The 24,603-nt window shown below is 38.7% G+C and overlaps 1 long non-coding RNA gene across 2 annotated transcripts; it reads right to left on the bottom strand.

The window, feature by feature from the left end:
- Positions 1-1,204: 1,204 nt before the first annotated feature.
- On the bottom strand, positions 1,205-24,318 carry LOC127011051 (uncharacterized). Of its 2 annotated transcripts, none has more exons than XR_007764083.1 (3): positions 24,145-24,318; positions 23,661-24,077; positions 1,205-1,522 (listed from the first exon to the last, which is right to left on the bottom strand). It is a non-coding gene; the product is annotated as an uncharacterized LOC127011051 (long non-coding RNA). The 2 variants fall into 2 exon arrangements; XR_007764084.1 differs by lacking the exon at positions 1,205-1,522 and adding an exon at positions 22,970-23,597.
- Positions 24,319-24,603: the final 285 nt, after the last annotated feature.

The following is a 24,603-nucleotide window of genomic DNA, read 5'->3' as shown; positions in this document are numbered from 1 at the left end:
CTTTTTTTTTAAGAGAAACATATGTATTTAAATACTTTTTGTGGGCGGACTCGAATTGAATTTCGTTCGCCATCAACCCAGATATGTGTAAAATGTGGCTCGATGCAGGGGTCCGTGGTCCTTCAATATTTATGGCAACATGCGAGCTGCAGCACTCGGCCACTTGAGCCGTTTTCGTTGTACGATTTTCCGATTGCAGTGATTTTCCCGAGTTTCCCATTTCCCCACAGCAGTTGACAAACGTCGAGATGGTCGGCGGAAGCATACGCGATATGGGATATAATCGTTGCACTAAGTTCATTCCGGCAAATCCACAAACGGATCGTTAACACTTTCAGCTGCAGCAGGAGCTGACATGTGGTTGTGGCAAGTCGCTTGTGTGGGGTGGCATTTGTTTTCCATAAGGAGGGCGGAATATCCCCCGGATCTCCTGCTCCTGCTCATCGCGCGCATCTCCTGCCCCTTAACTAATGGCACTTTAATATTGACTGACTGTCCCGGCCACTGATGGGGTATCCTGGCGTCCTGGCGTCCTGGCCTCCCGGCATCCCGGTGGCTGATGGCAACTGCCAACAGCTGCAATTTTCGTGTGTGCCAGACCCAAATGACGATTGGGGCAGGGGCTCCTCTGGAATTTTTGGTTGCTACATGCTCGAAAGCAATCAAGGCAGCGAAATGGAACCCCTTGCACTGGCATTTCAATGAAGCCCCCAGTCGAAGGGCCCAAAAGGATGTATTGAATGATGAAATGAATAACGCAAGACGACGACGCATGACTGAAACCGAATATGTAATAAATTGGGCCAGAAAGAGAGCAGCCCAAACTGGTGGGTTAAGAAAATAAATTTGGGCAGGCCAAGGATGCGATTTCATTCGATTTCGGCTCGCTTCTGGGGGGAGTACTTCATCGCCGTAACTAGTTTGTAATCTTCTCTTTGAGCTGAAAAATGGTTTTATACTCAACTTTTGATATTTTTTTAGCACTAGATCGGTGATATATTTCAATAAAATGCACTGCTGCCTGGGTAACTTTTAATAAAAAATGTAATTTATTATTTCAACAGTTTTTTAAGCTTACCAACATATAATTATAATAAAAAATAGAGCCTTTTTTATCACATGCGATTTTTGTTGGATGAAATGTAAGCTGTATATTTAATAGGCAAAATGCGGTAATTGGCAAGGGCAGATCTTCCAATGGGAAATTATTAAATTGGAAACATATAATTCCCTCAAGTTCCATAGGTGCTCATTTCTTCCATAATTCCCATTAAGCTAAGTCTGGAACTCACGCTCAGCCGCCTTCCAGCGATGGTCTCCTGGAAGAGTCTGCAATGAGGCTACCATAAGGGCGGAGGAGAGAGTTCAAAGTCAGTCTCCCCTGGAACTTCAGCGAGTGCGGACGCGAGTAAAAGCCGGGTTTTAAAATCGTGAAATAACCATAAAAATGGATCAGAGTGGCTTAAAAATCGGTGGAAAGTGGCCAAAGGCATTGGCCTCGTCGTTTGAGTGTGTTGGAAACCTGTGAAAAGTCGGAAAAATCTAGGATTGAGTGAAAACTGTTGGTCATTAAGTGAAAGTAATGGAAAATCCCGGCCAAGGGTTAATTCAGCGGCATAGGCGTAAGGGCAAACTGTCGGTGAGTCTCTCCCCTTTTTATATAGTTAAAATATGTGGGTTTAAAAGCCACGTGGTTGTGTTACATAATCACTGCGAAAAGAAAAGTGAAAAGTAGAAGGCAGAGACCGAGATCGTTTCCGTTAGTGTAGAGCTTTTTCTTCTTTCACTTCTATCGCTGCTCTCTCTCGCAAGTCATATAAGCTTTCTGAACTCTCGCTCTCCATTTGAACTCTCTCATGGAGAGCGAGAGATCGAGTAAGCTTTCATGGCGGGCATAGAAGAACAACGAGTGAATGTGTGTGTGTGGGAACTGGAAAAGGGAGGGCATATGATTTCTTTCAATTTCCGTCCACTTTTCGAAGTCTACTTAACAGGGCTTTTATCGAGGAATTCCAGGCAATACGGTGAGTTACAATTTTTATTTATTTATTTATATTTATACTATATTTATTTTTCATTTTAATTTAAATATTTATTTGATATTATTATATTTATATACTATATTTATTTGATATTATTATTATATTTATATAAAGTATTATGTTCATATAATATTATTATATACCACGTTACTTATATATATATAACCGTAATAATATTAATTATCATTTTAATTGTCTAACTATTCTACACAATATGGAGAGCGAAATAACGAAAAAGTTTAAATCACGGACCAAAAACAACAACGAAAAAGCGTACATTTTTATTTAAACTGGAAAAAAGTGCACATGATTTTATTCGGAAATTATTTTATTATGGAAAGTCTCCTGGAAGCGCTTTAATACAGGTCTGGAATACAAAGCGGTGAGTGATAATTGCTGACATATTTATTCTGATTTATTTGTGCTTTAATTTATATTATTGTTTGACAATATTTTATAAATTCTTATTAATTATCAAAGTATTGAAACTTGTTATTAGTTATATTTATCTTTTCTCGGGAGTTTCCTTTTATTTTAATTGTCTTACTTTTGTTGTTCGATTTTCTGCGCCATTAAAGCTTTTTTGATTTTTTGATTTTTTGATTTCTACATAAAATAGGGATCGAGAGATCGCAAAAACTTTAATGCCGAGCCTAAAAGAACAACGAATTAATGTTTGTTTAAAAACTGGAAAGGGGGGGCATATGATTACTTTTGACTTTCAGCCATTTTTTGAAAATTATCTTGAAAGCGAGTCAAAAAGGAACAATCAAAAAGGAGCAATCAAAAAGGAACAACAAAAACCTTGTATATGTGAAATGGAAAAAGTGTATATGATATTATTTCACTTAAGGAGGTTCTATAAAAAGTCTCCTGGAAGCGCTTTCATATAGGGATTCCAGACAAAGCGGTGAGTGATAATGTGCTTATATTTATATTTTTGAATATATTTTGAATTTATATTTATATATATCATATTATTATTACCAATTTATTTATCTTATCATATTATTAATTATATTACTATAGGGATTATTTTTTGTAACTTCTGTCCCTGTTTCGTTGTTCGATTTTCCGCGCCATTAAATCTTTTTGATTTTTGCTTTCCATTTTAATTGTCTGGAAATATTCTATATAAAATCGAAAGCTAGAGATCGCTTTAATGGCGGGCTTAAAAGAACAACGAAATAATGTGTGTGAGAACTGGAAAAGGGGAGCATGTGATTACTTTTGATTTTCAGCCATTTTTTGAAAACTATTTTGGAGGCGTATCAAAAAGGAACAATCAAAAAAAGAAACAATCAAAAAGGAACACTCAAAAAGTAACAATCAAAAAGTACTTGATATTATTTTACCTAAGGACATTCTATAAAAAGTCTTCTGGAAGCGCTTTCACCTAGGGATTCCAGACAAAGCGGTGAGTCATGATGTGCTTATATTTATATTTTTGAATATATTTTGAATTTATATTTATATATATCATATTATTATTACCAATTTATTTATCTTATCATATTATTAATTATATTACTATAGGGATTATTTTTTGTAACTTCTGTCCCTGTTTCGTTGTTCGATTTTCCGCGCCATTAAATCTTTTTGATTTTTGCTTTCCATTTTAATTGTCTGGAAATATTCTATATAAAATCGAAAGCTAGAGATCGCTTTAATGGCGGGCTTAAAAGAACAACGAAATAATGTGTGTGAGAACTGGAAAAGGGGAGCATGTGATTACTTTTGATTTTCAGCCATTTTTTGAAAACTATTTTGGAGGCGTATCAAAAAGGAACAATCAAAAAAAGAAACAATCAAAAAGGAACAATCAAAAAGTAACAATCAAAAAGTACTTGATATTATTTTACCTAAGGACATTCTATAAAAAGTCTTCTGGAAGCGCTCTCACCTAGGGATTCCAGACAAAGCGGTGAGTGATAATGTGCTTATATTTATATTTTTGAATATATTTTATTTTATATATATCATATATATATAAATTTAAATTTAAATTTATATTTATATTTATATATATCATATTATTATCACCAATTTATTTATCTTATCATATTATTAATTATATTACTATAGGGATTATTTTTTTAACTTCTGTCCCTGTTTCGTTGTTCGATTTTCCGCGCCATTAAATCTTTTTGATTTTTGCTTTCCATTTTAATTGTCTGAAAATATTCGACATAAAATAGGGAGCGATAGATCGCAAAAACTTTAATTGCGGGGTTAAAAGAACAACGAATTTATGTTTGTGTAAAAACTGGAAAGGGGGGGCCGATGATTACTTTTAACTTTCATCCATTTTTTGAAAATTATCTTGAAAGCGAGTCAAAAAGTAACAATCAAAAAGGAACAACAAAAAACTTATATATGTGAAATGGAAAAAGTGTATATGATATTATTTCACTTAAGGAGGTTCTATAAGAAGTCTCCTGGAAGCGCTTTCATATAGGGATTCCAGACAATACGGTGAGTGACCATTTTTATTTATACTATATTTATTTTTCATTATAATATAAACATTTATTTTTTTATTATTTAAAATTCGTATTAATTATATTATTATATTTATATTCTATTTGTTATATTCTTATAAATTATCACATTTTTTATGATACTATTACTTATATATATATAATCATATTAATATTAATTATATTAATTTCCTTGAACTATTCTACATATTTATTTTCTCATTTATTTAAGCTTTAATTTATATTATTTTTTGACAATATTTGTTTCATTCTTATTAATTATCAAAGTATTGATACTTGTTATTAGTTATATTTATCTTTTCTCGGGAGTTTCCTTTTATTTTACTTGTCTTACTTTTGTTGTTCGATTTTCCGCGCCATTAAAGCTTTTTTGATTATTGCTTTCCATTTTAATTGTCTGGAAATATTTTATGTGAAATTGAAAACGAGAGATCGCTTTAATGGCGGGCTTAAAAGAACAACGAAATAATGTGTGTGTGAGATCTGGAAAAGGGGAGCATGTGATTACTTTTGATTTTCAGCCATTTTTTGAAAACTATTTTGGAGGCGTATCAAAAAGGAACAATCAAAAAAAGAAACAATCAAAAAGGAAAAATCAAAAAGTAACAATCAAAAAGTACTTGATATTATTTTACCTAAGGACATTCTATAAAAAGTCTTCTGGAAGCGCTTTCACCTAGGGATTCCAGACAAAGCGGTGAGTCATGATGTGCTTATATTTATATTTTTGAATATATTTTGAATTTATATTTATATATATCATATTATTATTACCAATTTATTTATCTTATCATATTATTAATTATATTACTATAGGGATTATTTTTTTTAACTTCTGTCCCTGTTTCGTTGTTCGATTTTCCGCGCCATTAAATCTTTTTGATTTTTTGCTTTTCTATTCAATTGTTTGGAAATATTCGACATAAAATAGGGAGCGATAGATCGCAAAAACTTTAATGGCGAGCCTAAAAGAACAACGAATTAATGTTTGTGTTTGTGTAAAAACTGGAAAGGGGGGCATAGAATTACTTTTGACTTTCAGCCATTTTTTGAAAATTATCCTGAAAGCGTGTCAAAAAGTAATCAAATCCAAAAGGAACAATCAAAAAGGAACAATCAAAAAAGAACAACAAAAAACTTGTATATGTGAAATGGAAAAAGTGTACATATATTAATTTACTTAAGGACATTTTATAAAAAGGACTTTCATCTAGGGATGTCAGACAAAGCGGTGAGTGATAATTTGCTTATATTCTTGTTTTGAATATTTATTATGAATAACCATATTATTATTAACTTTTCTATTAAAATAATATTTATTATCATATTATTTTTAATAAGCATATTCTTTCTATAATATTTATTAATATTTGTTTTCACATATTTTTTTTACTTTACAATCACTTTGACATTTATAACCAAATTATATTTATTATCACACTTTTATTAACTATCATTTATTCCATAATATACATTATTTGTTTTTAAATTTTTTATTTTTACTTATACATTTATTTAATATTTTATATTTATTAGCATATTACTTTTTTTACACTTTCTATATATTAAAAATAACATATACTCGACTAATCGTTGACAAAATCATATTCACTTATTTGGGAACTGGAATCCTCAATAACCACCCCTAAAAACTAACCATAAAGTGTAAATATTTTATTAACACTTTCTTACTGTCCCAGTCTCTACTGTATCTCCCTTCAGTTATTTCACCTGAGCAGGTTTCTTGGTTAATTTCAAGCTTGGCATGCCTTCAGAATCAATTGCAAAATTGAATTACTGGCTGGCCCTTTCCTTTCCTTTTTTTTTTTTGCTGCCTACAGATTGGTCACCGAGATGATATGACAAATCCCGGCTAGCCCAAAACCCCTGCTCTCGAGCCAAGTGCTGCCATCCAATTTGAAGCACATGGCCGGGGCAAGCAGGGAGCCGGAGAGGGGTTAAGGCCCAGGGCAACTTCAGCTGGAGTTGCAGCTTCAAGATGCCGAGGGTTAAGGAACATGGGAGTGCGGAAGGGGTGGGGGGTTCTCCAAGGAAGTTGAGGACGTCGCCCACTTGTGTAAATTGTAGCCAATCATGATTTAATAGATAAAAAACTGAAAGAGTTCAAGTGGATAAAGCATAAAGCGTCATGCACACAAAGGGTGGAGTAAGATGATATGACCACCCATCCCACACGCCCGCCCCCTGAGGTCATGGGTGGGGGTGGGAGCTGGGCGTTGGGGGCTGGGGGTTTCTCTGGGATTCAGGGAAAACATGCAAACCATTTTAAGAGCTCCCCCAGGATCGATCTCGGCTAAAGCTCGGGCTAATAGTGGCCACCGCAATGGAGCTGCCATGGGTTCGGCTTTTGGGGCGGCACGGGGCGGAAGAGATTGAAAATGCCAATGGGAAATGGCAAAGGAAACTTCTGTCCCGAGATATTGAAACAAGACCGATAAAGAGAGAGAGAGAGCGAGAGAGAGAGGGATATATGCAGGGGAAAAAAAAGCGGAAAACTGGAGACGACGGCGAAAAGCGGAGGACAAACAAAGTACAGGGGAAATATGGATGGCAGCCAGCCCTTTGGATGTGGCGCCCAAGCCCGCATGGAAAAGCCCAACCCCAACCCCCGCCCGCCCACTGGTTTTCCGAAACTCAAGAGGCGTCTGCTTCTTGCCGGGCTTCTTGGGGTTCCCTGACGTTGATGGGGCCATCATCCTGGTCGCCTCGAATCGCTGCTGTTGCTGCTGTCGATGACGGAAATTGATAAACGCGCAAAGGGGGCGCATGCTGCTGTTGTTGCTCTTGGAGAGCGCAATCAAAAATCATCCAAGGGGCTGGCACGGAAAATCGTAGAAAATCGGATATGCTAGTACATCAATTGCTGGAGGGGGTGAAGCAGGAGGCGGAGGCAGGGGCAGGGGCAGGGGCAGGGGCGCAGGCCCACAATGGCCAAAATCAAAATCGAAATCAGAAATTGAGCAGCTTTTGATGACAGCTCAAGTAGCGGCGCAAATGCGAGGCTTTTAGCTATCGATTACGACGCACACAACAACAACAACAACAGCAGCAAGAGGAGGGGGAAGTTTTGTTTGAAAGGGGATTCCCCCATGGAAACAACACCATCTCCTCCTAACTGCCACTGCAGAGGCCCGGGCTTAACCCATTTGTTTGGCCCTGGGGTGCAAAAAGTACTCGGTGGGGAAAATAACCCACTTAAAGGTGGCCGAAAGTAGGCAACAAAAAATATGAAATCTAAAGATTATTGCAAGGTTTTATATATACCATTGCATGCTAGACACCTTTTTAAGTGATTTCAAAAGACTAGTAGTTTTTTTGCAACCCCTTTAATTTGTAGGTATTTGTTTTTTTTTTTAAATCACTTACTAGGGCTTGAAAATCACTTTTAAAGGTGGCCGAAAGTATGCAAGGATAATTTTGAATCCGAAGCTAGTTGGAAGATTTTATATTTTGCATTGCATTCTTGACACCTTTATAAATGATTTTAAAAGCCTCTGTAATGTATAAGTGTTCGTTTTTCATAGTTATTATCTATTTCAGCTTTAGGAATACAAAATATGTTTAAATAAATGTTACATGCTGCTTGATCTTATGGGTTTTTAAAAAGATAAATACATATATTTTTTATTCCGGGCAAAAAAGAGCTTAAAAATGTTGAAATAAATTTAAGAACTTGCCTAAACTTACGTCTTTTCTATAAAAAGAAATATTCATTTTTTTATTGGAGGAAAAAAGGGGGGTGCTTGAAAAGGTAAGTAAAAGTAATGCTCCCAAAAGTATGCACAATTTTTGGAAGAACTTGTTTTGCATTTATATTTAAGGTTTTTAGTGATATTTCTTGTAGAACTAATAACAAAATGGGAATTAAATGTGGTGAAAAATGTGACAGATGGCTTTGGTAGTCTTAAAATATATTTTTTTAATTTGTCTGAAATAGCTTAAGTTACGTCTTAACCTACAGAATTTCCCCCTACACATAAGTCGCCTCCTTAAGCCAATGCCTTTTCTTGGCAAATTGAAGTGCGGATTTTAGTGGGTTAATGCCACGACCCGAGGCATCAAGGAAGCATGAATTAATCAAATTGCAAAGTGCGGCCAGCGAGGAGCAAAAAAAAGGGGGGAAAGCTGAGTAGGCGAAAGAACGCGTGGCGATTAGGAGGGGGCGGTGGGAAAATGCTGAGGGGCGGGCAAAATGTAAGGGTGGGGAAAAGCGGAAGAGCAGCAGCTTCCCGCTAATGAGCGACAGACAACGCACAACAAAACAGTCGAGCCGGCGGAACATAATACACAAATAGTGTCGGCGGCGGGGCGAGGAAAGTGCCGGGAAAAGCGGAGAAAGGGGAAAGGAGAAGCCGTGGCCAAGATGTTGGGGAGCCACCAGGGAGTTTATTACGCAAAAAGGTTATTAAGATAAATACAATATTTAATTGGTCTGGATGGGCACGAGGAGAAGTGAATTGGATGGATGGCTGCTTGATAAAGTGCACTCTCGCCCATGGTTTTGTTTTTAAACAAAGCCGGCAAGTGGACGGCCATAAATACCGAGCGACTGCAGCAGGCGGGGGAAGCCGGAGATTTCACGCCCTTTAAGCAGGCTGGACACAGATGGACTATCTATCCAGGGAGCCGGACTATCCGGGAACTCCTAAATGGCACTGGGCACTGGGCACTGGGAATGGCCCCCACCAGGACAATCCCACAGACGCACTCAACCTCTCACTCAAAATCCAGCTTCTGGCTTCCCAATTCAACTTCAACTTCAGCCTCGGCCTCGGCTTCAGTTTCAGTTTCAGCTTTTGGCTAAAACTTGGCTCTGCATATTTCTGCACTCTGCCACTTTGCTGTTTTTGTATTTTTCCCTTTTTTTTGCTCTTTGGCCAACAGGAGCTGGAAAAAATTGAAGCATTTGCATGCAAGCTTGTTTTTCTTTCATACCCTGTAATTGGGGTGTCGTGCGATGCGGGGAAAGCAGTCTGCCTGGCGTCGAGGTATTCCAACCGAGGCCTTGTCTGTGACTCTAGCCCTGGCTGTTGTAATCCTTGGGATTGAAAATAATTAAAACAATATATAGTAAAAATGGTAAAATGATTTTTATTTTCTTATATATTCAATTGGGATAATTTTATGAACATTAAATGGGTTATTTTTTTTAGATATAAGATTAAAAAAAAATAATCTTAACCATTTGAAAGTAGATTTTTATAAAATGTGGTATGAAATGGTGTAAGATTTTATCCACATGTTTTGAATAGATATAAGAAATAATATTTTCTTATCATTATAAAGAAAATTTGTATAATTTTATAAACATTTTCTCAATAGTCTTAAGGTAATTTTTAAGTATACTTTCCAGAACCCTTTTAAAAATCTGAAATACTGAAATATATTTATCTGTTCTTTTTTCTATATAACAATTTTGGTATAATTTTATAAACATTTTCTCAATGGACTTTGGATATAAGAAGATATAACCAGGTAATTTTTAAGTATACTTTCCAGAACCCTTTTAAAATACTGAAATATATTTATTATATTTATCTGTTTTTTTTTTAATCTTCTGTGGTTATGTGAGTACCTACGAAACAAGGATGGATTAACCCGAAACCCTCTCGTTTTCCGTGTTCCCCCAACCCATTCCTAAAGGGTATTTAAACCGTCGGCTTGTGCAAATCCCCTGTTGTTTTGCTGTGTATTTTCCTGCTTGTTGTTTTTGTGATTTGTGTGGCTTTCAAATTGCAAAATTCGCCGAGGCTGACATTTTGTTGAACAACAAGAGCTGAATGGCGCGGCAGGATGGCAGGGGCGTGGGGTGTGGGGCGTGGGGCGTGGGGCGTGGGGCGAAGGGGTCAGGCTGGGGGTCGCCATGGAAAAAATAAACCCGTTATGACGCGGGGTTATAGAAATGGATCCGAGGGCGGGGATCAGGGGCGTCCATTGTACGGACGTGGCCTACATCAACATGTACATCTCCATCTCCGTCTCCATTGGCCGATCCACGCACATCCAGGAGCCGGGATGCAGGCTCCAGGACTCGGCACTCGGGATTCTGGATTCAGGACTCTCGATTCAGGAGTGGGCCAACAAAAAAACACAATGAAATCGGGGAGCACTGAAAAAACATGGAACCGGGCGAAAAAAACGCTATTGATTTACGAACGCTTCTTAAAATAATAATGCCCAGGCTTTGCCGGCTATCAGAGGTATTTTAAATTTAATTATAAGGTTTTCAAGTGTATAGAGCAGTGAATGTTCAAAAATAAAGTGGTTTTACATGGTTCAGTCTTGCATATATTTTATTCTTCTTTAGAAAATTACTTTAACTACGAAATAATACACTTTTTTAAATTAAATTTAATTTAAATCATTTTAAATCTGGCAATAAGTAAAAAAGAAACGCACATTGGGGGATATGTTGTTGTTTTTAACGAAGGTTTTTAATTTTTCAGTATCATAATTTCATAAATTATGATATTTATTTGTGGTTTTATTTTATCATAATATAATATTAAACCTTTTTTTATGAAGTTTATTTTTTATTTTATTTTATATTTTTACATACATATATATCAATGAAAATAAATCTAGGAATAAGTTGATGAAAATATTTTTTATATTTATTATATTTTAAATATATCATGAAAATGATATTTATTTGCTTATTGGTTTTATTTTTTTTTTTATACATATAATTTTTAATTTACTTTATTTGAAAAATTCTTTTTCATAAATTTTGTATTTATATGTATTATTATTTTCTTTGGTATATATCAATATATCAATGAATATAAATCATTAGGAGACTTATGTTGTGTTTTAAATATATCATAAAGCTTTTATATTTCTCGATTTTGGGATTTTATTTTTATTTGTTTTAAGTACCTGCATAGTATTTGTTTGATTTCTTTTATTTTATGAATTATTTTTTAAAAGTTTTAATTTTTTTGTTCAAAAAATATTTTTTTTTTTTGGTATATATCATTATATTAATTAAATATAATTTAATCTGTGTGCCAAATAATACTTTATTTGATGGTTTGTCAGTTTTGTGAGGTCACATGGATTAAAGTGTTTATCTTTGAGTGAATGGCAGCTCGTAGTCGTAGAATTTCTCTCAGTGCATGGGGGGCGTGTTATCCTGGCAACCAGTTGCTAGACCCCCCCCCCCCCCATTTTGTCACCCCCTGCCCGTTGGGCATTGACACCTACAATCCGTTTGAATGCTGCTCTCCGTTATCGCTAGTTGCAATTGCAATGGATGTTGCTGGTGTTGCTGCTGCCACTGTTGCTGCTGCTGCTGATGCTGCTGATGCTGCTGATGCTGTTACTGTTGTCGCATAATTTAAGCCCGATTGCAGGAGCAGCAGGCGGCGGAGAAAGGTGGAGAGAGGCGTGGAAAGGTGGGGAAAAGTGGGGAAAAGTGCCACTGGTACAGGTGCCATCCTGGCATCCCGGCATCCTGGCATCCGGAGTTGCCTTGGTGATTGCCATAAAGCAAGCGCCCCGCCCACGAGCTGAAAACTCACGCCCGCCCCGGCTTTCCCTTTGTGTTTGAGCCCGGGAAATAGATGCAAGATGTTTTGTTGGATAACCACCAAGAAAAAAGAAAGGGGGGAGGGAAGCGCCAGCCTGGCACTGCTATTGCCAATAGTCTCTTGAACAGTCGGCACTTTAATTCAATGGCCATGTCCTCGCCGGGGAATGCCGTCCTAATTGGCACACAAAAATGTGTGGCAAATGATGCAGGCAAATTGCGGTGCAAAAATGTCGAGAGGCAGATAATTGAAAGAGGCCTTGAATTGATTTTAAATGGCGTAGTCCCAGACTCAAATTAGCCAGGCATGTATTTTGTATTTACATCTTGAAGATAATATCAGCTGGTGTCTCGATTTCGTTGGGGAACGCATTGAAAATGCAAATGAAATACAAATGTGCGTGCAGACATTCAATAGTTTACCTCTTCTTTGGCATTTTTTTTTTTTTGCTCCTTTCGGCTTCGGTAAATCCAATTTGCTTGCATTTCACAATTGCACCGCAAAATTCTTTGCCGCACAAATAGAGCAGCGGCAAGCGATGAAAAAGGAAAATGTAATCCCTCCCCCCTCCCGAAAAAAAGGGCACCAGACCGCCGCCCATGCAAATTGGCCGCAGGCATTGGGGCAAACATTGATGTGCATATATATAGGTATAGCCTGAAAAACCTGGACGTATATATAGTTAGTCTATGCACATATTTCAATATGTGTACATATATGCGGATGCTATTTGTTATGCAGCTGTACAGTGCGCGACATAAGGGTGGGAAGATATTAAGCACCTTGCACATAAGAAACTTGGAATGGTAAGTGTTTAGTTAGAAAATCTAAGCTTTGTTTAACTGGGGGTTTTGAAAATATTTATTTATTTTTAGAACATATATTTATTATTTGGAAATATATTTGTTATTTGGAAATATATTTGTTATTTGGAAATATATTAGTTATTTGGAAATATATTTATTATTTTAAAATGTTTTTACTATTTGAAAATATATTTAGTTTTAGGACATATATTTATTATTTGGAAATATTTTTATTATTTAGAAATATATTTACTATTCGGAAATCATAATTAAATATTTTTTTTTTAAATATATACATTTTTTTGGAATTTCTAAATAATATTATAATGATTATTATTTAGAAATATATTTATTAATTTGAAATAGGTAAAATATTTTTAAATTTCTATATAATATTATATTGAGTTAGCTTGTTAATGCGTTAAAACTAAGAATTATGCATCGAATTAATTTAGTTAAATTAAGAGTCTTCATTAAACATCTTTAAATTTCTATATAACTTCTTTTTTTAACAAGTAAAATATCTTATTTACGTATGAACATGCATTTTCTTCACTCTTGAATGCTTTTTTGTTATTTTTGCAAACGTATACCTACTTTTTGGGGAATAAAAAGACATAAATGTATTCATATTCTTATTATTTGTGATAAGTTCTCCCCAAGGGAAGCCTCTCGATTACATGTCCCTTGACCGCCTACAGTTGCGGTACGCACTGTCTGTTTGCACACATAAAATTGATTAAACAAATATTTGCAGTTGCCTGTGGTCCTTGGCAAACCCCCTTTTTCTGCGCCCCTGATCTTCCCCCATTTTTTATTCCATGTTTTGTAGTTACTTTGCTGTAGTTATTGTTGCTATTTGTGTTGTGTTGTCGTGTGACACATCCTTGCAATTACCGTAATGCCAGCGGCCTTGAATCGGAGGCTGCATGGGCGTGGCCCAGGGGGGGGGCCATTCATATGCATGAATTTACATGATGGACATATGTCGAGGGGCAGGACATGGCACTTGGTCATTTGATTGCAATGGTGTGTGTGTGTTTTGCTGGTGTTGGTGCTGGTCACTTTATTTATGAAATCCAGCTGTGGTCATTCGCTCTGCAAAAAGTTTATCCCTCGCTCCTTTGGCCTGCACTTCAACTCGTTTTTCCTTCTGTGGGAGTTTTCCAGTGCTTTTCCTTTTTCCTTTTTCTCCTCGAAGAGTTATTGTGCAATTCAAGAGAGTTCTAATTGTAGCTCTGAATACTAAGTAGTTGGCCTCTGGATTTTCTTGGGCCAGCCACAATTTAGAGCAGCCAGCACACATGGCTTTTACATTTGTTATTTCCTAATTTTACTTTAATTTTCAGGCCATCTTGCTTTGGGATATTCAAATCAAAAGATACGTTATAGTTGCAAAAGTGAGGAGTTTATTAGGTGTAATAGTTTATTCTTAATTAAGACTCTACTTGACTAACTCGTTTGATTTTTTTTAACAGCAGTAGTAGCTTTTTGAGTATTTATTTTTAGTACTTTAGCTAACCTTCTGTAACCAAAATATTTTAGCCAAAAATCAAACAATTTCCAATAGTAATATTCTTTGAATTTAAAAAAAAAAACTTTAAATCTTTGCAAAAAATATTTGACTAAACAACCAAACAAATGGAGATGGACCCTTTTTCCGAGCACTGTTCATTTGTTGCTCCTCGCAAGATTAATTGCACTCCCAGGCTGTTTCCTGGAGAACTTCACTGATGATTCGGCTCCCAGAGCTACTGAAAGTCGGAGATGTCCTGCCGATGACAGCCAGCAGGCCTGGTCCGTGGGGGAGGTCTACTACCAACTTGGTACTGCCGAGTCCCACGTGGACTCTGGGGTGACCAGAGGGTCCGAGAGTTGCGAGTTCCGAAACTCGGCCTGCTCCGCAAGCTGTTGCCCTTCCGAGTGGCCAGCTGTCACCTGCCCCTGCCCCACGTTTTGGGCCATAACTTTTCCTTTTCCTTCACCACCGGGCATATCGCCTTTGTTTTTCCTCCTGGGAAAAGTATCTGAGGGATCCGAGGCGTATCTGTAAATGTTCGTGTCCAGTGTCCAGGTGACAGAAGAAGGCCCAGGCCAGTGGCTGTCCTGTTTTTTCCGGACATCTTGATTGATTTGTTGACTCCCTGGAACGGAGGGCATTGCAGCTTCGGGGCATGCAAAATAATTCTAAATTTTGTGCTCATTCCGTTGCCAGCTGTATAGAGTGCAAACGATGATGAATGGTCAAGATACTTGGGCTGTGTGGGCCAGTGTTGGAAAGGGCACTTTTTTCAAGCCAAATGCTGGCTTTTTTTGTGAGCCTGCAACACTGTTTTTCCAGATGTTTCAATTAAGTTTAATATTATTGGGCAAGTGACTTGGTGGCTTAATAAAATTTAATTGTGGAATCAGACACAGGTATTTCTTAGTTTTCTACAAAGAAAAACGAATTTAATTTTAAAAATAAGTGCACAGATTGCTGGCCTTTTTTTTTTTTTTTTTAGCTATCTTCAGTGTTTGATTAGGCAGTGTTTTTATTTTTTTGTTGTCCCCCGGGCAACTGTTGCCACTGCCCTTGGGTTTTTTTTTTGGTTTCGGTAATGACCACGCAACAACAGCCGGAGGAGCAAAGTGCACGGCCCAACGGGCCACCGGCCACTGGCGAATGAAAAATGGCCACTCCAACTTCAGGAGTCTGTGGTCTTTCCGCAGCAGCAGGGGCAGCAACATAAGCAACACAGGATCACAGGAGCAACATCAGAGGAGCAACATCCTCGTGGTGGAGGGGTCGTCGCTTTGCTGCTTTGCCCCGCGCCAAATTGGAAAATATGTGAGTGCTTTTTGATTTTGTTTTCCCTGCTGTTTTGCAATTTTCCTGCCATATTTCTTCGTGTTGCATCCACTCCGTCAGCGTCTTCGTTTGCCTTTCTCTTCTCCCCTCTCCTCTCCTTTTTTTCTTTTTTGCCCATTTTCCCCGGCTGCCTCGAGTCAGGTTAGTCAAGTTAGAAATTGGAAAATTGCACGGCAACCTGGACGGGTTTTTGCAACAAACGTGCCAAAGATGCAGCGCAATCTTTCATGGCACTCACGTTGAGCGTTGACAATGACAGCAACACCGAGTTACACTTGCAGCAGCAGCAACAGCAACATCGATTGCAATAAAACTGGCTGACATTTTGATAACGAGCAGCCCAAATGGCCAATGATGATTCGAATCTCACGGAATGTGAATTGAAAACTGTTACGGCCGTCCAATGGTCAGGGGTGGCATTTTCCCCTGAAAGCGGTGCAAATAGAGGAAAATGAATATTTGAAAAATCTAGGTTCACTAATTAAAATCCCTTTGAAATTTGTCACCTTTTCTTTATCATCCCTCCTTCTAAATTAATTTTTCCTGGCCCAAAGAGTGATAAATGCCCATTGCAGCTCCCCATTTTATCTGACTTTAAATCAATATCAATCAAATGGCTGGAATTTCGCGCCTTACGACCTGTGCTCCATCACTGCATACCTATAGACATACTTCAGCCACCTCTTCTGCAACACCCCCCCCCCCCCCCCCCCCTGTATTTTTTCTACTGATTTTCCACCCGACATTTTCCACCACCTCGCGCCCCACCCCGCTGCTTAATGCCACCATTTTGCTCTCTAATTTGGCAGCCATCGACGTGCTTAGCAGTAAAAATATGCAACTGCGGGATTAGGAATGACTTTTGCTCCAGAGATTGGGGCCGGTGATTGGGGGGGGGTGGGTGTGGAAAATCAGGGGGTGGTCTGGGGGTCGGAAAACTCTGGAGACAGCCCCGGCCGGAGTGCCATTGAGAAGTTTCAAGTGCCGAAGCGAGCGGCGTGCAAAAAGTTCGCTGCAGTTGCAGTTGCACTTGGCCCAAGTGGCGGGCGTGGTCATAAAACAAAGGGGGGCGCCCGCTGCCCCCCAAAAAGAAGGGGTCTAGGCGCAGCCACCTCCCCCTATTTTTTTTATTTTTTTCCTTTTTTTTTTTTTAGATATATACACCTGAATCTTAGCTAGACATCGTTGTCATTGTCGTTAGCAAATATATGGCCAGAGAGGATCTAAGGGCGCTGCACGTTCGAAAAAAAATAATTGCAGTGGCGCGCAGTATGTGTGTGTGTGTGTGAGAGGGGGTTTGTTGGCTAGGCAAATCACGAGGTCGCCGTTTGCAAAAAGGGAGGCAAGTAGCCCGGGGATGGGGTGGGGAGAAAAAAATATAAAAAAGGGGGGTGCTGGCATTCGTTTTGAAAGTCAAATTCCCCTTGCTCTGATGAGGGGCGTCGAAAGGGGGGATCAGGAAAAGGCGGGAAAAACGCAGGCGCTAAGCCTCCTTAATGTCATTTGTCATCTTTTGGCCAAGTACCAGAAGGAGCTGCAGTCGGTTCTGTTTGCTATTATGCAAATATTATTTCGTGCCAAAAGCTGGTGGCATCCTCCTGCCCATCAAAGGCCAGGGAAGGGGTGCGAAAGGGGGCACTGAGGGGTTTTCGGAAGGAAGAGTGTCATTTTTCCTACCCACTTTACTTGTTTTTTTTGGAGGGAAGGGGTTTGGAAGGGGTTTGGAAGGGGTTTGGAAGGGGTGAGTAAGTGATGAAGAAGGGCTGAAGCAGGGGTGATTAAGGGGCAAACGCCATTTCCGGTACCCACTTCACTTGCACTCTATAATGGCGCAGCTAGAAAAGTTGCTGCTCAAGACAATCAAAATGAAAAATACAAAAAAATAGACACTTGGCAGGAAGTAAGAGGCTCCGAAAAAAAGCAAACAAACAAAAATAGTGCATCTGAAGAAAACTTATCGAAGGCATTCAACTTCCCTCTATCGACAGCGCACAGGGTGTGGCAACAAGAGCCTGTCAAAGGCACTGGCATTAGACTCCCGGCTCAGCCAATAATAGAGTCCCGGCTCGCCACCCCCCGTGGAAAAAAGCAACACACCACCCCTGGCTGCAGCCCCTTCACTTCCGCTGACTAGCGATTCTTCCTGTTTGTGATGTTGTTGATTCGTGGCGTTGTTAAAAGAGGGTGAAATGCTTAGAGAAAAATACCTATTGCTTGCGCGAGGTTGTTTTGATTGCATTAAACAGGGAACTCTATGAAAAGTGCACTATGAAATGAAGGTGGCTTGCATAAAATACATATTATAAGTGTGCTGAGAATTCTGATATTTTTTCAAGGCAGGATTTTCCCCAGCTGCTGTTCTTTTCTTTAAGTGCATATCCCGGCAGCAATTAGTTTCGTAAGCATTTCGCCTGCTTCTGCTGCTGCTGCTGTTGCAATTCGTTTTCGTTTTCATCTCCATTGTGAAGCAAGTGTGGTTCTTGAGTTATCAGTATATTGCGCACACACAAAAGCAGACTTTGCCGGAATTGGGATGGGAAATTGATTCGAACTCCGTTGGCAATGTCAGAATGAATTGAAATGAAATGGAACGTGACCAAATTTGGCCACATGTCAATATGCTAATGATGATGTGGAGCTGCCAGCTGCCTCGCCGCGCCTCGCCTCGCCGCGCCCCCTTTGTCTTCGGCCGCCCTTTTCTCCCCATAGTAGTTTGCACTATTGTTTTCGGCCTTTTGAAATGGCAGCAACATCAGCAGCAAGAACACGAAGAAAAAAGCTGTATATTTTTTAAAACACTATGATGTTACTTATAGCTGTTTGCCTAGCAATTACTGGTGGGCTTTCAGATAGAACCACTTACTTTTTTTTTATGTTAAAATTGAGTTCTGTAGGATAACTTTGTAATATCAAATTGATTTTAATGTTATTTTTTTGTGTGCATCAACGCGAGTAACGTGGTTTGCGTGAAAAGGCTTTAAGCAAATGGCCGGAGAAATGGGACATGTGTAGAGGAGTGAAGGGCTTTGGGAGAAGGGAAAAAGAAGGGGTAGGGAAGGGAGAGAAGGGGTAGGGAAGGTATTGGGAAGGGGTTGGGAAGGGGTAGGGAAGGTATTGAGAAGGGGTAGGGAAGGTATTGGGAAGGTATTGGGAAGGTATTGGGAAGGTATTGGGAAGGTATTGGGAAGGTATTGGGAAGGTATTGAGAAGGTATTGGGAAGGTATTGAGAAAGGGTAGGGATGTTATCGAGAAGGGGTAGGGAAAGTAGTGATAAGGGCTAGGGAAGGGATTGAGAAGTGGTAGAGAAGGGATTGAGAAGGGGTAGAGAAGGGGTCGAGAAGGTTTTGCGGGAAAAGCGAGCGAAACATGGATGGAGAGAGCGGACATAGCGGACACAGCGGACACAGCGGACACAGCGGACACTGGCATTCCCATTGCCAGGGCCATGTTGTGTAATTGGCGGCCCGAAACGAATTGAAATGGGAAATGGCAAATAAATTGAATGAAACGTGTACCGCACCCACTGGGAGTCGGACGAGGACGGCACACGGTCAGGCAGAAAGAGACGGAGAGCGCGGGCGAGAAAGAGAGGGAGGAGTATCACACGAGCACAGGTGAACCGGGAGGGAGTGGCCTGCTGTTGACCGCAAAGTGGCGTTTCCCTTTCCACATCCGCTCCTCTCACCCACTCCTCGGCCCCATCCCCATCCGCTTCCGTTTCCGCTTCCGGCCGAGGCCATTAAATATTTACCCACCCAACAACAGCGCACGAAGATCACAGGGAAATGCACCGCAGCCTACATATCGCAAAAGCAGGTGGACACTTTAAAGGAAAGCATACTTTAAGCTGCCATCGATCGTATTTCACCTGTTTTTATGGTTTCTCAAGAAGGTCCCACATTCATAATTGCCTTGAAGTTTTGTCTCTTGTTTTTCCCTTGCTGCCTCAATATGTTATGCAAATCGCTTTAAGGGAGAATAGGAGAATAGAACATTTCCTTGGAGTTCCTCGGAAATCCTCGTAAAGATGCCTGTTCTTGGGGTTTCCCCCATGCTTTTTTTCCCATTTTTTTTTAGTGCCAACAGATGTTACCCCCTTTTCTTTTCCGCGTTCTTCTTGTTTAAATAACTTTCTTCGTGCGCTTCTCTCCCTTATTTTCCCCCGCCATTGTTTTCGAGGAGGGGAAAACGCAGAGCTGGTGGCACGTTGCCAGATGAAAGGCAACAAAATCAACAAAGGAGCGGCCAGCAGATAAAGAATTAATTTTGCACAAATACGCTTACATGCTGCGTAATAGTCGGGCGGCAGTTGCACTCCTCGCCCGATCCTTGCGACTCCGGCCATATCCTCTATATGGCATATATACTGTATACGCGTGGCGGTGGCAGGGGGCCATGCAAATGAATGGCCGTGGCACAAAGGCGGGGGAAATTTGTCTGGTTTGTGCATTAAGCGTAAGCTGCAACAAATGACAGGGGGTCGCGGGGCGGCGGGAAAATGTGGGAAATGCGAGGGGGGGGGGGGATGGGTCTGGGAAATGCGAACAATGGGAACTGAGCCAAAGTCCCGCAGGACAATGACAATTTGCGGGCGTTGACAGTTGCCCAAAAAGAATAAAAAGAAATAGTGTTTCATTGTGCATATGTGCACTGGGAGAAAATTTATGGGCACGGAAATTGCCCAATTTTCAAGGAGAAGTAGTTTAAAAATTCCATTTATTTATAACCTTGTGGTTTAATTTTATTTTACAGATTTTTAAAGATTTCATTTATTTATTTTAACAAATTAAAGCTAGTATATAATACTAAAATTAAGAATGAGCGCTAAAAGCTAAAGTTCTTCGGCTTGATTTTAGGATTTTAAATAATTTAGATTCATGCAAAAATTAGAGACAAATTGTACTTTAATTTTTGACTATTTTTTTATTTTTCTTCATTTAAAATTGTATCTTCTTAAGCAGCTAAAATATTTGACAGTTTTATGCTCACAACGAATACGCATATTTTTAATGAATTTTGATAAGTAATAAGAAATAGGTATTTTTGAAAATTACTAAGAAGTAAAACTTTGTATTTAAACGAAGAATTTATGAACCTTATTAAAAATATATATATTAAAATGTTGACAGAAAATTAAATATATATATTTACAAATAAATTGATTTGTTTGGTAGTTTTTTAATATTTAAGGGATTATATCGAAAGGCATTGATTCTGTGGACTTATAGACCTAATATTTTTTTAAAAGGTTATTACCTATGTTAATTAAATAGTTGTACAACTTAAGAAGGTGATTTAAGCCAGATTTTATTATTATTAAATTTTAAATATTAAATTAAATACATATCTTAATACATAACATACACCTATTTATACGAAACCCGTTCTATTGAGTGGATAATCTCGAGTGCGTTTGAGTGTGTGCCAATACAAAGTCCATGGAGGCGAACAGCTCCTCCGCCGGGGCAACTTTGGCCCTTGTGGCTAACCCAATTTACCTTAATTAACCTGCTGAATATTTCATTAATCAAACATTTCCAAACACACGCTGGCACACTCGCACACTCGCACACACTGATCGCTTTCAATTAGGCTGCTCTGACATTTTTACACCCTGTTGGCGAGCACATAAAAATGCCCTAGCATGTGGGTTTCTTCTTTTTTATTCGCATTTCAATATCTTGCACTTTCGCCCCCTTTCACCACCCACCGCCACCCACACGCAGCTGTTGTTTTTGTTGTGCGGCAAGGGTTTCTAATTACTCACCGCACTGCCACGCCCCCAACTCACTGGTTGACTGACTTAATTACAAATTGCATTATTTATCGGGCGACAAAGTTCGTCAAACTGCAGGATTCCAAGGACGCAGGATGAGGATGAGGTGGGAGTGGTGTGTTTTTGTAGGCAAAAAAGGACTCGCATGCGAAAAGCTCGACTATAATCGACATTTGAAAGTGTGGCTGCTGGGATTCCCCTTCTGCAAACGATTTTTCCACCTCTGTTCTCAAATAACTCAGCTTGCCGTAGAGCTTAGTTTCCTTTATAGTATACATATTTCGTGTGGCTTGGCAACTTTAAGCAACCAGATTTAGTGGTCTGCGACAACCTTTCGGAACTTTCTCTCGTACGAAAACAAATTTAAATTGGTTTTTACACATACTTGCAGCAAGGATTTTGTGCGTCATTTTTATCCCCATTAAGCTGTTAATTATGAATTCAATAAAAAAGGGATTTTAATAAAATAAATGGGCAAGTAAAAAATGGAGTCTACAAAAGGTATTAATATGTGTAATATAAAGTCCCCTAATCTCATTGAAACTTCAAAGAGAAACTATTGACAATTGTTAATTATTTTTATTAATATTTCAAAAGGCTTGGGCCATTGCATAGGTTGTGACTTTTTTTGAGCAGCATAATTTAGGATTTTAATTAAAATTATTTTTTAACATATTTTACAGGCATTGTCTTAAAAAAATGATATAAACAATTATCCTGAATTACGGAAAAAAGGCTGCATTTCAGCTGCTGAATTTAAATGAAGGTTGTAATGAGGAATGTCCTACGTTTTTAGCCCAACAGCATTAAAGACCAAAGATTTTATATATATATTTTTTGTAAACAGGAAATGAATATTTATTTTTTATTTTTTTTTTAATCAAACAATTACCCACTTGGGATCGATGTACACGGAAAAAGGAAAATGCCAAAGCGATTCTCTTTTTTTTTGTTTTTTTTCGATTAGAAATAATGAAAATTTTTAATTTTTTTTGTACAACTTAAATATAAGACTTATATCTCCGTTTTTTTTTTGTAATAAAATTTTTATTTTAGTTTTTAGAACTAATTATGATTTCGGTCCCTGTTAAAATATGCAAAATAAGGTCAAAATATACATTTTTGATTTGTATAAATATGAGTTTTTTTTATTTATGCTTATTGTTTGAGTTTTAAAATTATAAAAAATGATAAATTAGCTCGAAAATTAAAATTTTTCTCTATAAGTTTCAGGCTGCTTAAAGCAGTTTATCTTCCAGCTGTCTTATTATTAATATTTTTGGCAAAACTACGATCCGAAAACCACATAAAAAAGATTATTTTGGACTGAAATCTGAATTTTTTATGATATAATATGATATCACTTTAAATACAGACATGTAAGTAAAAAAAATAACAATTTCTTAAATTACAAATTGAACTTTTTTGGTTATAGCAGGCTAAAAACATTTTTCTTTGGGTGTCCCCTTTAAAGGACTGCCATCTTGAGCTATCCTGGGCTCCAAATGATCCGCAGGGCTCCGCAACCCACTGGTATTTCTGGTGCCCACTCGGAAATCCCTTCGAATTTATGTCACCTGGTCAGCTGTGGCTTTCGCCCTCTCTTTTGGCGGCACCTTTGTGCCGTGTGGTTGGGGTGGTGCAGGGGGGTGGTGCCCCCGGGGGTGGTGCTGAAAAGTATGCTACGCTCTGCGCACATGGCACATAATTGAGTGACAACGTGGTCTGAAACATTTGCCAGGCGGACACCGTCAAGTGGTGGCCAGCCAGGAGGGGGTGGTTGGGTGGTTGGTTGGTTCGGTGGCTCGGTGGCTAGATGGATGGGTGGTGGGGTGCCACCCCAGTGGCTGGCAGCTGATGCAGGGCATTTGAATTTGTAATGAGATTACACACAGACAGCGGCGCAGAGCTAGGAGCTGCTGTATATCCACCTGGCGAGGACACAACACCTGCTGTGCCATCTCTTTTGCTCATCAGCGCTCCAGCTCTCCAGCTCTCTGTCCCTGTCCCTGTCCCACGGCGGAGCATCTGTTAATTGTGGCCATAATTAAGGTGACCCCGAACCGGCTGGCCATACGCAAAACGTGACGAGCTCATTAATTTTAAATGCTTTATTTGCCCTCAACTCACCTGTCCTGCCCTGTCCTGCTGTGTCCTTTTTTATGGCCACCCATCGCTCTATCTCTATCTCCATCTCTATCTGTATCTGTATCTGTATCTGCGTCTCTTTCTGCACCTCTATCTGCACCTCCGAGTCCCAATTCAGTTTGCTGTTTCTCTAGCTTTTTGCGGGTGTGTTGATTTAAAACCCAGATGCACTGGCTGAGATGAGATGAAATGCTGATGATGATGGCGCTGATGGCGCTGGCGATGATGACTCCGGGACGTTGTTAGCGCCGTTGCTGCCACTTGGCTGCTTTATGTCATTGCTGGTTAAGCGATGCGTCTAATTTGCAGCTGCTGCCGAAGCTGGACGGCACTGGCAATTCTACCGCCCCTCCACCCTTGCCAGGGGGTGGGGAAAATTTGCATTTCCCACGAAAGAAACTGAGCAGAGCGAGCAAAAAATGGGATGGCAAGGTGTGGCAGGAAAGCGAAAATTGTTAAACCTTACCTTGAATTTATGGATAATATTTCCTAAGAAAAATAAGTACACACAAACTTTTTGCGGAATGTTGCCCAAGTAAATCCAGTATACATTCAAATTCTTATTTTGTCTTGAATTTTTTTGTAGCCAGTTGCTTTCAGCCTTTATGATATTATTTTCAAGGCTTTGTCGTAATAAGAAATGATTATATGTTTTGATAGTTTTTTAGTTGACTTTTAACAGGAAAAGTTGTTGTTTTTATTAATACATTTTTAAATTAAAATTTTTTACGAAACAAAGATTTAAAAATTTAATTTAATATTATTTTTCGCTGATTAAATCATTGTTTATATGCTATTTACAGCTTATAGGGATTTTTAATTTTAAGGAACTCTATTTTTTTAGGTCAAACTTCAAGTTTGCAGACCTTTATTCGCTATTAAAAAAATATTTTATTAAAGATAATTTTAAAGGATTTTTTTATTT

Source organism: Drosophila biarmipes, chromosome X (genome assembly GCF_025231255.1).
Source record: "Drosophila biarmipes strain raj3 chromosome X, RU_DBia_V1.1, whole genome shotgun sequence".
NCBI lineage: Eukaryota > Metazoa > Arthropoda > Insecta > Diptera > Drosophilidae > Drosophila > Drosophila biarmipes.
The sequence above is the reverse complement of the archived record's forward strand: the minus strand, read 5'-3'. Positions and strand labels throughout refer to the sequence as shown.